The sequence below is a fragment of the Ochotona curzoniae genome, unplaced genomic scaffold, assembly GCF_017591425.1.
Source record: "Ochotona curzoniae isolate NIBS_2020 unplaced genomic scaffold, NIBS_Ocur_1.0 contig_4105, whole genome shotgun sequence".
Taxonomy (NCBI): domain Eukaryota; kingdom Metazoa; phylum Chordata; class Mammalia; order Lagomorpha; family Ochotonidae; genus Ochotona; species Ochotona curzoniae.
This window is the reverse complement of record NW_024466129.1, coordinates 9,147,285-9,160,338: the sequence shown is the minus strand read 5'-3', so window position 1 is coordinate 9,160,338 and position 13,054 is coordinate 9,147,285. Positions and strand designations below refer to the sequence as shown.

General features: G+C 50.2%; 1 protein-coding gene across 5 annotated transcripts in view; it reads left to right on the top strand.

The window, feature by feature from the left end:
- Positions 1–287: 287 nt before the first annotated feature.
- DNAJB6 (DnaJ heat shock protein family (Hsp40) member B6) overlaps positions 288–13,054 on the top strand; it is a 59,000-nt gene continuing 46,233 nt past the window's right edge. The window contains exon 1 of one of the 5 annotated variants that reach the window (XM_040984366.1): positions 288–454. The gene's annotated coding sequence lies outside the window, so the exon portion shown is untranslated. The remainder of the gene's footprint in view (positions 455–13,054) is intronic. The other 4 variants (XM_040984364.1, XM_040984363.1, XM_040984365.1 and 1 more) reach the window with 4 other exon arrangements.

Genomic DNA, 13,054 nt, shown 5'->3' with positions numbered 1-13,054 from the left:
TAGCCCGACGGTCAAGCGTAGCCGGTGGGGGGTTCCGGCCTCTTTTGCACTGCTTAGCCCCTGAAACGCCCTTTCGGGCACTCAGCGCCCGGAACTTGAGAGCCACCGAACCCTCTCAGACCAGGAGTCCAGCTGGGACGCAGAACCTTCGCGAAAAGTGAGCGCGAGGCGGCGGGGGAGGCGGGGAGCTCGGGCAGCAGCTACCGCGCAGGCGCGGCGCCGTGAGGGTCGGGCGGAAGCCGACGTCGCCGCGCCGCCGCGGCGGCGTGACGCACTTCCTGTTTGTTGTTGGAGAAAGGAGAGAAAGGAAAGCGCGAGGTCTTTGCCGCCGTCACCAACGCCGCCGTGCCGGAGCCGAGAGAGGAGCCCGGGCCGCTGCCTCCCACCCTCGCCTCCGCCCACTTCCCGCCGCCGGCCGGCCACCCGCCCGGCCGCCAGCCCGCCCGCGTCCTCGGTGAGGGACCGCCCTGGGCCGCCGAGGTCAGATCGAGGGCGCCGCGTAGACGGGGTCCGGCGGCGACGGCGCTGAGCCGGCCGGTGGCCATGGCGTGTGTGTGTGTGTGTGTGTGTGTGTGCGTGCGCGCGCGGGGCGGCGGGCCGGGCCTGGGGCCGTCGGGGAGCGGGGCCCGAGGGAGCCGGCGGGCCGCCCGGGGTCGGGGTCCCCCCGCCGCGCCCTGGCCGGAGCCTGGCGGCCGTTGCGGGTGGGGCCCGCGCGGGAGCGACCGGCGGCGCCGCGCTCGGCCGGGGGGCTCGGGGGAGCGTCGGGCCCCAGGCCCGCCCGTCCCTTTTTATTCCCTTTCTGTTTGTTTTAAATCCCTCGCCGCGGGGCAGACGTACGCAGTCCGCGTCGTCGCCGTCCGCGGGATAAAGGGGGTCGGGGGTCCGGGGCGGGGGGCGGAACGCGAGGACCCCGTTTCTAGACCTCGCCGAGGGAGTGTTAGGGAAGTTTATGAAACTTGCCTTTGGGCTTTCTTAAACGGCCACCTTGTGTGTCTCTCCTTCCCTCTCGCAAGATGTGGGGTCTAGTTTATGTAACTCAAGTTGGTAGCCGCGTAGCCAGCTACGGGAAGGAGTCGTTTTGATGTGGGAAGTGTGAAAGGCAAAAGCTCCGTGTGTCAAACGAAGCTTTTCGGGGATTGCCACTTGCTCTTTCAAGATTAGTTTGCCACCCAGGTGTGTAAACTCGGAGTTTTTTTCCACACCCAGTGGCGAAGAGAAGGCCGGGCCGCCAGCCGCAGGGGGTAGCCTCTGAACTTTGACTTTTAAGTGTGTTTTTAAGGAAGCTAATTTTAATGATAAAGTTTTAAATGACCCAAACAGGGGACGGTAAAGAAAAGAAGCTTTCGAAATCGTTCTTTCGAATGGCTGTCTTTCGGAAAGATTTAATCACTTCCCACCGCCACCACCCCCAATGATTTTTTTTTTTAACATGCCAAAGTGGTTCCGTGAAAGCTCTAACTGGTCCCTTCCTGGCAGCCCACCCTGCTGCCTTGTTCCCTGGGAAGTTGAATCTGGACTATGTGCAGGTGCTTCTCCGGAGTTGGGCCTTTGTTCTCTCGGGGAGTGTTGAGTGCTTGCTCTTCCTCGTGGGGATTAATGCGGAGCACGAAATCTGACGTGGGAGTGGCCTTTCTGTGCAGAGGTTTGTGCGTGTTGCTGACTTGGTAGGAAGTGGAAGAAAGGGTTGAGAAATGTGGCCTTGGAAGTTGGTTCTGCGATGCTGTGGGAGATGCGGAGAGGTCTTGAGCGTTGCGGACGAGTTGTGCATCCTTTGGGGCATTAGCGTTTTTGAAGTTTATCCTCTTGTTGGAATGGTTTGGGAGGTGATTTCGGCTGCAAGGCGGCTTTGGAGTTTGAGGTGACTGTGTAAGGTAGGGATTTCAAATCGCGGATACCGATAGATTCCTGCGAGTAAATGGCACATAGCTTCTTCACAGCAGATTCATTTTAAGTGGTAGTGTAATGGGTAAAGCCACTTGCCCTTGCGCGTTGAGTTTATGTGGGGCACATGAAGGCAAATACAGAGTTGTAGCCATCGCCACCTTTTGAGTTTTCATACCAGCAGGTTCCCAAACGAGGCTCGGGTTGGGATAGTCTTTGCCTCTTACAGTTGGTTTTCCGGAGCGTGCTCCCCGGGGGTCCTGTCAGCTGGGGGGCACCTGCAGGCCTGTGGCTGAGTTGTCTTAAAGGCCAGCTTCCGGGGTGCTCGGTGCTGGCTGATGTCTGTTGATTCGGAGGAAGTGAATATAATCAACCTTTATACCTGCGAGTGGGTGTTTTAACTGGTTTTACAACTTTTTCTCTTTTCCTTACAAACGAGGAGTGTTAATTTCAAAAATGAAGTTAAAATTTCAGTCGGGACACCACCTAATGGTGAAAAGCTGGCAACTGCAGGCTTGTGAATAAACATGAGGTCAGAACGTCAAACTTGAAGAATGCTTGATTCTTTTTTTTTTTTTAAGATTTATTTTTATTATTTTTTTATTGGGAAGGCGGATATACAGAGAGGAGAGACAGAGAGGAAGATCTTCCATCTGATGATTCACTCCCCAAGAGAGTGCAACGGGCCGATACTATGCCGATCTGAAGCCAGGAGCCTCTTCCAGGGTCTCCCACACGGCTGCAGGGTCCCAAAGCTTTGGGCCGTCCTTGACTGCTTTCCCAGGCCACAGGCAGGGAGCTGGATGGGAAGCGGGGCTGTTGGGATAGAACTGGCGCCCATATGGGATCCCGTGCGTGCAAAGCGAGGACCTTAACCACTGGGCCACCGCGCTGGGCCCAAGAATGCTTGATTCTTAAGGATAGAATTTGAGACACAGCATTGAATGAAGTGAATGAGAAGAAAAGTGAAGTTGGAGAAAAATAAAAATACAAAATGATTGTGTAATGATGGAATAATAATGGTGTAGGCTAACTGCAAAGGGATGACTTAGTGAAGAATTCCGTTTCTGAAACACAAGCTTTGTATGCTTGCAAAGGACATAGAGAATCACAGTGTTTAGGCTTTTTTAAGATTTATTCTTATTGGGCCCGGCAGCGTAGCCTAGTGGCTAAAGCCCTCGCCTTGAATGCGCCAGGATCCCATATGGGCGCCGGTTCTAATCCCGGCAGCTCCACTTCCCATCCAGCTCCCTGCCTGTGGCCTGGGAAAGCAGTCAGGGACGGCCCAAAGCCTTGGGACCCTGCACCTGCATTGGAGACCTGGAAGAAGTTCCTGGTTCCTGGCTTCAGATTGGCACAGCACCGGCCATTGCGCTCACTTGGGGAGTGAATCGTCGGACGGAAGATCTTCTTCTCTGTCTCTCCTGCTCGCTCGCTCTGTATATCTGACTTTGCATTAAAAATAAATATTGGGAAATCATATATTACCAAAGAGGAGAGACAGAAGATCTTCCGTCTGTTGATTCGGCTCTCGTCCCCAAGCGGCCACAACGGCCGTCCACTGCTTTCCCAGGCCACAAGCAGGGAGCTGGATGGGAAGTGGGGCTGCCGGGATATGAACAGGCGCCCACAGGGGATTCCAGACTGTGCAGTGTGAGAATTTTAGCCGCTTGGTTATGGTACCATGCCCAGGTTTTTTTTTTAAAGATATATTTATTTTTATTGGAAAGGCAGATATACAGAGAGAAGGAGATACAGTGAGACAACTCTTTCATTTGGCTGGTTCACTCCCCGCGCGGCTGCAATGAGCAAAGCTGAGTCTGAACCCAGGAGCCTGTTTCAGGTCTCCCGCGTGGGTGCAGGGTCCCAAGGCCTTGGGTCGTCTTTGACTGCTTTCCCAGGTCAGCAGTGGAGCAGCAGTGATGCGAACTGGTGTACCCATAAGGGATCCCTGCGCGTTCAAGACAAGGATTTTAGCCGCTGGGCCATCATGCCATGCCCAGGTTGCTGAAACTTGGTATATAATATAGTAGATTCATGAACGGTAATTTGGGAAGAAGCGAGTTCTTCAGTTATGTAACCTTGGGACCAGGGTTATGGCTTAGTGGGTTCCAGGCCCCTCGACCCACATGGGAAAAGTGCAAGAAGCTCCTGGCTTTCCCGGCACAACCCCAGCCATTGTGGCCAATTGTGGAGCGAACAGGGGATGGAAGACGTCTGTGTCTCTGCATCTCCTGCCTCTCAAATCAATCAAGTAGAAGTTTTGCAAAATGAAGTTGCATGCTGTGGTGTGCAGGAAGAGGCGTTAGGAAGGTCATGGCTCAGGTCGGCTTTCCATGACGGTGATCGCTGTGGGCTTTGCTTGTCGACCTTACTTCATGGGATCTCTGTCCACACTGGCTGAGTTTAGCAGTTAATTTAGTCCATCTGTGATGGTGTTGCTGGAGATTTTATTACATTTAAATTAGATTTTTCATTTTGGAACTTAAGTGATTACACTGATTGGCATGCAGTTGATGTTCAGTGTGCATTCGCGTCAAGGATTTGTACTGTAGGGATGTGGTGAGCAGTACGTGTAGTCAGAAACAACGTGAAGTGGTTGGTTAGTGTGGTCAGAGGATCTAGAACGAGTAAATTGGGCTTTTGAATACGGCCAGCTGGTTTGGAAGTCTGTTAGTACTTTTTCAGTGATGCAGAAATAGAAGTGAAGGCAGTATTTTTAAAGCAAAGATTTATCTTTTTATTTGAAAGTTAGAGTGACCAGGAGACACTGATAATTCCCTCATGCTAGTAACAGCCAGGAGCCAGGACCCTGATGTGGCTCTCCCCGTGGGTGACAGGAAGTCGGGCACTTGGGTCATTGCTGCATTGGCGGGAGGCTGGTCTGCAGGGGGCAGTGTATCAGGGCATGTCATGTGGGATTCTGCTGATCCAGATGGTGGCCCACGGCGCCTCAGTGCTCACCCTGCAAACGCAGTCTTGTTGGAAGATCTGTGGAGCTTTTCTTCTGTAGCAAAAGGAGAATGTCAGACTTGGCAGACATCACTCCAGCCGACTTACTTTTTTTTTTTTTTTTTTGTAAATTTGGAAGCTAAGGAGAGAAAGATCTTGCACTTGCCAATTCATTGCTTAAATGCCCGTTATTAACTGGAGACTGGATTAAGCTGGGAGCCATTCAGTTCTGGTCTCTCACTCAGGTGGCAGGGCTAGGCGCCTCTTCTACCCCAGGTGCGTGTTAGCAGGAAACTGGGTTGGAAATGGAGGCGCTGAACTTGAATCCAGGTGCTCTCTTAGAGGTGACTGCGTTCCAAACAGTGTCTTAAACTGCTGTATCAACTGCCTTCCTCCTACCTGAGCTTCTGAAGTCCTGGTAATTAAATTTGTAAATGCAGTTTGTAAGGGTGTATCTTACCTGTAGAGCAATTGTGGAAGATGTTCTAGGTAATCCAGCTTTGGACAGCAGAACTATTTTTTTCAGGTGTTTGAGGAAATAAAATGAATAAAAGCACAAGAAACAATAGAGAAATAGGTATTTAAACCACCAGCTTTTACACCTGGAAGTGTTTACAAAAAATAAGATTTATTCGAATCATAGAAGGGGAGAAAGACACGTTCTGTCCATCTACTGAGTCTCCTCATGACTGCAGTGCCCAAGGCGGGTCCGCAGAGGCAGGAGCAGCTGCAGCTGGGGGCCTGGGACTCCATCCCAGTTCCTTAGCAGTGAGGCCACCAGCTGCTGCTTTCTCAGGTGCTTTGGCAGTGGAGTGGCTGGCACCCTAACTGACACTCGATGGTGGCATGGTTGGTGGCAGTGGAAGCCATCGCCACACGTTGCTGGTCCCACAAGCATGTTTTGTCAGGTGTGTGTCTGCTTGTTCCAGAGCGGATTTGTGTTTCTATATTTGGAAGATTTATCTAGAGAAAAGAAAATGGTGTGTGAATAAGATTGGACTCGGGGATTACAAGTGAGTAGGAAATGGAGAAATTTGTGGCTTTGGTGGCTGTTTGTATTGTGACAACAGAAGCTTCTGTCAGCAGGAGCCAGTTCTTCTTGAATGGATGAGAGCTTTGCACCACAGAACCTTTGAGGTTGGCAGGATTGCGGCCTTGTACCCTTCAGGCAAGGTCCACGGGCCTGAGCTTTGTCCTGTGGGGATAGGACAGTCCCAGCCATGGGGTTGTAGAGAGGGCGACCTGCAGTGGGTAAAGGTTGGAATCTTTTTCCTTTTCTTTTTTTCTTTTTTTTTTTGAAAGATTTATATATTTTTACTGCAAAGTGAGATATACAGGGCGGAGAAACAGAGAGGAAGATCTTCCATCTGATGATACACTCTCCAAGTGGCCACAACGGCTGGAGCTGACTGATCCGAAGCCAGGAGCCAGGAACTTCCTCTGGGTCTCCCACGTGGCTGCAGGGTCCCAAGGCATTAGGTCATCCTGACTGCTTTCCCAGGCCTCAAGCAGGGAGCTGGATGGGAAGCGGGGATTAGAACAGGCGACCATATGGAATCCCTGCACCTGCGAGGCGGGGACTTTAGCCACTTCACTGTTGCGCTGGGCCCCAGGTTGGAACACTGGTTTCTCAATTACAGGTGACTATCCCAGTGTTGACTGTGATGCATTGGCATTTTACTATTTTAATCGTTTGTGTTTGGCTAGTCTGTACATTTATTCTGGCAAATAGATGAGCTTATCAGAGGACTAGTATGGAATATAGACACACAGGCTAACACCTGGTTTTAGTAGTAGCGTCTTTTGGTCAGACATGTAAGTTTGCTTTTAGAGAACTCACTTTTTTAAAGATTCACTTTAGTTTTATTGGAAAGGCAGTTTTACAGAGGAGAGACAGAAAAGTTCTTCCCTCCCACCCAGTGGCTCACTGCCCGGATGGAGGCAGTGGCTGGAGCTGAGCTGAAGGCAGGAGATGGGAGCTTTTTCCCAGTCTCCCACATAGGTGCAGAGTCCCAAGGCTTTTCCAGGCCCGACAGGGTGCTGGGTGGGGAGTGGCAGCCGGCGCCCATGGGCTCTTGGTACTCGAACTGGAGGATGAGCTGGTGAAGCCATTGCACGGGGCCCAACAGATTGGGCTCTTGTGGCTGCTTCAGTGAGCGTTTGCTTATATCAGCGTGCTTGCTGCTTGCACACGTCCTCATTAGGGCTTGGGCTGCCATTGCTGCTTGCAGTTCTCTGTTGCCTACTTTATTTATTTATTTATTTATTTATTTATTTTGCCTACTTTGTTTTCACGGACTCAGTTCAGAGTTCCGACTGTGCCCCGTGACATCTTGGTAGAAGTGCTGACAGTTTGCCAATTGCTTCCAGCCTTAGCAGTGTATGGAACCCGATAGGCATTCCTATGATGGAAGGTGAATGTTGGAAGCGTGTTGCGGTGCAGCGTGTCCTGCTGCTTGGGACACCCAGATCCCACTTGAGGATGCCCCAGATAGAGTCCTGCCTCTGCTTCCTGGCAATGTGTACCTTGGGGAGCAGCAGGTGGTAGCTCAAATACTGGGGTTTTGTCGTTGTCTCTTTCAAATAATAATAATAAATAAAACCACTTTAAAAAGTGAATATTGGGTGCCCACTGCGGTAGCCTAGTGGGACCCCATATGGGTACCGGTTCTAATCCTGGCAGCCCCACTTCCCATCCAGCTCCCTGCCTGTGGCCTGGAAACGGTGTGGTGGAGGGCCTAAAGCCTTGGGATCCTGCACCTGTGTGGGAGACCTGGAAGAGGCTCCTGGCTCCTGGCTTCAGATTGAAGCAGCTCCGGCCATTGCAACAACTTGGGGAGTGAATCAACGGAAGGAAGATCTTCCTGTGTGTCTCTCCTCTCTATATCTAACTTTCCAATAAAAATAAATAAATCTTTGAAAAAAAATCAGTTTAGTACTCATTCATGAGGGCTGGAAATAAGAAGGAAGCCGAGCAGGTGGAGAGGGCAGTTCCTGAGTGCCTGCATCCTGGCTGCTGTTGGCAGGAGCCGCTGGGCATGCGCACCACAGGCCTATAGGCAGCCATGAGGATGAAGGGATGTAGGTTGTGTTTGTACATGGAAAGCTTAACTATTAGCTGTTAGAACAGTTGTCTAGAAGGGCCCTAACCACTGAGCCAATCATTTGCCGTCCAGAATACAGTAGACAGCTGGCTGAGAAGTGGAGTAGCAGGATTTGAGCCAGCACACTGCTACAGGATGCTAGGCTGACCAAGCTATGGCCCAGCTTGCTGAACTGAAACACCTGTCCTTGTTCTTTTCAAGCGACATTTTGAGCTCATTTTTCTTTTAAAATTATTTTTTCGATTTGAGAGGCAGATTTATGTAGAGAGGAGGAGGTCTTCCATCCGTTGATTTACAGTTTTTTTTAAAAGATGTATTTGTTTTTATTACAAAGTCAGATATACAGAGAGGAGGAGAGACAGGAAGATCTTCCTTCCAATGATTCACTCCCCAAGTGACCGCAATGGCTGGTGCTGCGCCAATCCGGAGCCAGGAGCCAGGAACTGCTTTCCAGATCTCCCACACGGGCTCAGGGTCCCAAGGCTTTGGGCTGTCCTGGACTGCTTTCCCAGGCCACAGGCAGGGAGCTGGATGGGAAGTGGAGCTGCGGGGATTAGAACTGGTGCCCATATGGGATCCCAGCGCACTCAAGGCGAGGACCTTAACCATTACACTGTCGCGCTGGGCCCCATCTGTTGATTTATTGCCCAGATAGCCGTAATGGTCAGAGCTGAGCTGACCCCAAGCTGGGAGCCTGGATGGAGCCTGTGCCTTCCTGTGGGTGCAGGGGTCAGAGGATTGGGCGGCTCTCTGCTGCTTTCATGGGCCACAAGCAGAGGTGGATCAGAAGTGGAGCAGCTGCGACATGAACTGATGCTCAAATCGATGGTGACACCACAGGGCAGAGGATTAGCTTTCTCTACCACTGTGCCAGCCCCAAAATTAATTTTTTATGTTAAATTTTTGTTTTGTCTTTCCTTGTCTTGAAAGAATTTAGAGAGAGGGGAAGAGAGAGATGTCTTTACCTGCTGGTCCACTCCCCCATGGCCACTTTGGCAAGAACTGGGCTGGCCTGAAGCTGGGTGCCAGTAGCTTCTGGATTTCTCCTAAGGGTGCAGGTCCCAAGGGCTTGGCTATCCTCCACTGTTTTCTCAGGTCACTGATAGGGAGCTGGATCAGAGGTGTGCTGTCAGAACAGAGATTGGTACTGCAAATGGAATGCAGGCAGTGGATTAGCTGGCTGTGCCACAATGTCTGGCCTCTTGAACTGAATTTTTTTTTTTTTCCAAATTGGAAAGTCAGATTTACGGAGAGGAAAGATCTGTCCACTGACTCACTCCCCAAGTGGCCACAACGGCCACAACTGTGCCAATCTGAAGCCAGGAGCCAGGAGCCTCTTCTGGGCCTCTCACACAGGTACGGGGTCCCAAGGCTCTGGGCTGTCCTTGACTGCTTTCCCAGGCCACAGGCAGGGAGCTGGATGGGAAGTGGAGCTGCCGGGAGTAGAATCAGCGCCCATATGGGATCCTGGCGCTTTCTAGGGAGGACTTTAGACAGTAGGCTACCGCACCAGGCCTTGCATATGCATTTAAAATTCATTGTAGCTTTGTCTTTTTTTTTCTGAGATGTATTGAGAGGTAAAAAGACAGAGGTAGACGACGCAGAGAGGTCTTCCATCTGCTAGTTCACTGCCACGTGGCACCATGGCCAGAGTTGCACAGACCTGAAATTAGGGGCCAGAAGCTTCTTCCTTATTTCCCATGTGTGTGCAGGGGTCCAAGGTACTTTGGAGGACTTTGTGATTGATTTTGTGGAGGTGTTTGAAAGAGGGAGAGACAAACGGGTATAGTAAGTGTTGCGAAGTGTGAAAGTTGTGTTAATTGAAGAGCTCAAGGTAGAATTCACTAGAAAAAGGCCAGGGATATGAAGTGGGGAGAACCAAGAGTTCAACTTGGGATGACCCCAGTTTTATTTGGGATGTGTGTTAGGCATCCAAGTGGCTGTATCAAGTAGTCATCTGTCCATTTGTGTCTGAAGCACCAAGGAGAGACCTGGGATTGAGGCTTGCGTTTGGGACTGTTTGCTACGTAAGTGGTGTTCACATAATTTGAAAGGATGGAGAGTGATGGAAAAATGAGGCCTGAAACTGTCAGCTTTCCCATGCTGTTGGAGAGGAGCGTGCTGGCAGTGGGAGACAGATGAAGGGATGTGAAGTGGCAGGGTATGGGCGTTCGGACTCGAGGCTGTCTGGTCCTGACCTTCAGTGAGAGGAAGCTGGCAGGTGATGATTTGCAGGTTGAAGCAGGACTTGTCTGGTTGCTGACTGCCTGTGCCAGCCTCACCCTTTGTGGCCATTGGGGGTCCACTGGAAGAACACTCTGTGTGTTTTTCCTCATCTGTAAGAAAGTTTAAAGGTATGTGCTAAAAAATTTTGATGAGATGATTGCAGCACGAAGTTAATTGAAATGATCCATTTACAATATGATTTATTTACTTATAAGTCAGAGTGAAGGTTGGGGGAGAGAGGATTTTCCATCTGCTGGTTCACTTCCCAGACGGCGTCAGTGGCTGGGGCTGGGCTGCAGCCAGGAGCTTCATCTCGTCTCTGTGCATGTGTCCCTGGGGCCCAAGCACTTGGGTTTCCCAGGCATATTATTAGCAGGGAGTTAGATACTCTGGAACTTGACCCCAGGCCTGGATGGGGTGTCAGCATTGTAGGGAATGGCTTCAAAAAGTATTCCACAGTACTGGCCTGTGCATTCTCTTAATAGTTGTTTTAGTAATTTCCTTTAAGCATCTTTTAGAAAAAGATTTATTTATTTTATTACAAAGTCAGGTATACAGAGGACTTTAGCTGCTAGGCCATTGCACTGGGCCCAGTAATTGCCTTAAGCATCTTTCCTGTCCTGTGAATTTTGTGTCTTTGAGATAGTTTTTTTTTTTTTTTAATACTTTGAAAAGCAGAGCAAACTACAGAAAGCAAGAGGCAGAGATGCTTAACCTGCTGGTTCACTCTTCAGCTTCAGACGGCCCAAGCCGGGAGGCCAGAACTCCATCTCGGTCTTGTCCTTGATGACAGGGCCTCGGCACTGCTGCCTCCCTGGGCATTCGCAGGAGGCTGGATCGGAAGCTAGCAGCTGAGACTGCACATGCCACTCATGGAGGTGATGACATGTGTCCTGCTGCTCACTGTGCCATTTGGTTCCCCCACCCCAGCCTGTTTTCCACCTCAAACAACAAATTCATTAATCAAAGTTTCAGGTGCTGGAAAGTTCAGGAGCTTTGATTCCTGGGAGGGAGCCCTCCCTGACTTTTGCAGACAGCTGCCATCTCATGAAGAAGTGAGAATGAGGAACATCCTCCCTCCCCACTTTTTTTTTTTTTTTAGATTTATTTATCATAACTGGAAAGGCAAATTTATAGAGAGGAGAGACACAAAGATCTTCCATCCTCTGATTCCGCAACCTCCCCCCCCCCCCCCCGCCCCAACTGGCTGCAACGGCTGCTGGCTGAGCCGATCCAAAGCCAGGAGCCAGGAGCTTCTTCAGGTCTCCCACGCAGGTGCAGGGTCCTGAGGTTTTGGGCTGTTCTCATGAGGATACTGTATCCAAATGCAGTCACATCCGGAGTTAAGGTTTTAGTTCATGGAATTGTGAGAGGATACCAATCATCAACAAGAGATAATTGGAATTGCAATTATTTAACAATTTAGTAGTATAAATCTACCATGTAAAATTATAGCCAGAAAATTTAAGATCTGATGGCTGTTTTGGGCTTTGCTCAGAAGAGACAGGTCTGTCTGTGGGCTGAGTCTCTGCATGCGTACACCATCTGAGTTTGTCAGGATTAAGCCAGGAACACTGGGTGTCTGCTGTCCCACAAGGAGTGCTGGAACCTAACCACTCCGCCCCACCTGCTGCCTCTCAGGATGCATTAGCAGGAAGCTAGCTGCCAGGGACCTCACCTGGACAGGAACCAAGCACTGCAGTTTGCGATGGAGGCTGCCTCAGTGAGGGCTTACCCTGCTGCTTAATGATGCCATTATTTTGGGGCTCATGTTTAACTCCCTTTCAGTTGTGGAAGTGGGAAGTGGAAAGATCGCACTCATTTTTTTAAACACTTGAGCCATACGTTTTAAAGATTTATTTATGTTTTTGGAAAGGAGGATATACAGAGAGAAGGAGATATGAGCAAAAATCTTACATCCACTGATTTACTCCCCAAGTGACCACAAAGGCTGGAGCTAAGTGGACCCTAACCCGAAAGCTTCTTCCGGGTCTGCCACGTTGGTGCGGAGCCCCAAGGCTTTGGATGATCTTCAACTCCTTTCCCAGGCCACAAGCAGAGAGGTGGTTGGAAAGCTGGGCTGCCAGGATTAGAACTAGCGCCACAGCCCATATGGGATCCCAATGCATTGAAGGCCAGGACTTCAGCTAGGCTACTGCATCCAGCCCTTCTAAAATGATATTTGAAGTACTTATTTACTGTGTAATGTAATGTTTTTAATTCTCAAATTTTAGAGTTTCTTATGTATCTATTATAAGAGATTGGTTTCATTTGATAGAGATTTTTGTCACTCCACAGTGGCTGGGACTGGGTCAGGCTAAAGCAGCGGCCTTAGTTGGTATTCCTTGCTTGCAGGGCCCTCTTCTGCTCCTGCCCCAGGCACACTAGGAAGGATCTGGGGTTCAGTCCGTGCCCATGCAGGATGGTAGTGTTGCTGGTGTGACTTAATGTTTGTAGAAATACTTACAATTTAAATATTGCATGTATACATCAGATTTGAAAAGATTTGGAAAATGATGCAGAGGTAGGTCTGTGCCCGTTTACTGGTTGCCTCCCTAATTTCTGTCCTGGGCAAAGCCAAAGCAGGTCTCTAGTGTGGATCGCAGGAGCCCAGTTACTGGAGCCACTGGTGCTTCTCTTGGGGGTCTGTGTTAATGGGTGGTTGAAATCGGTGGAAACGTAAGTTTTCCAGTAAGGGAGGTGCTCCATGTGTAAGGAGTGATGGGAGATGAGGAGGTCTGTAGCCTCTGGTACCCTCCAGGCCAAATGCCTTTGCATAAAGTCTTGGGCTTTTCACTGTCCCCCCCCCCACTTCCTGTATGTTAATATCTTCCCTTTCCTGGTGTGAAGATTGCTTTACCTTGTTGCTTTGCTAGTATTTGTCTTTTACC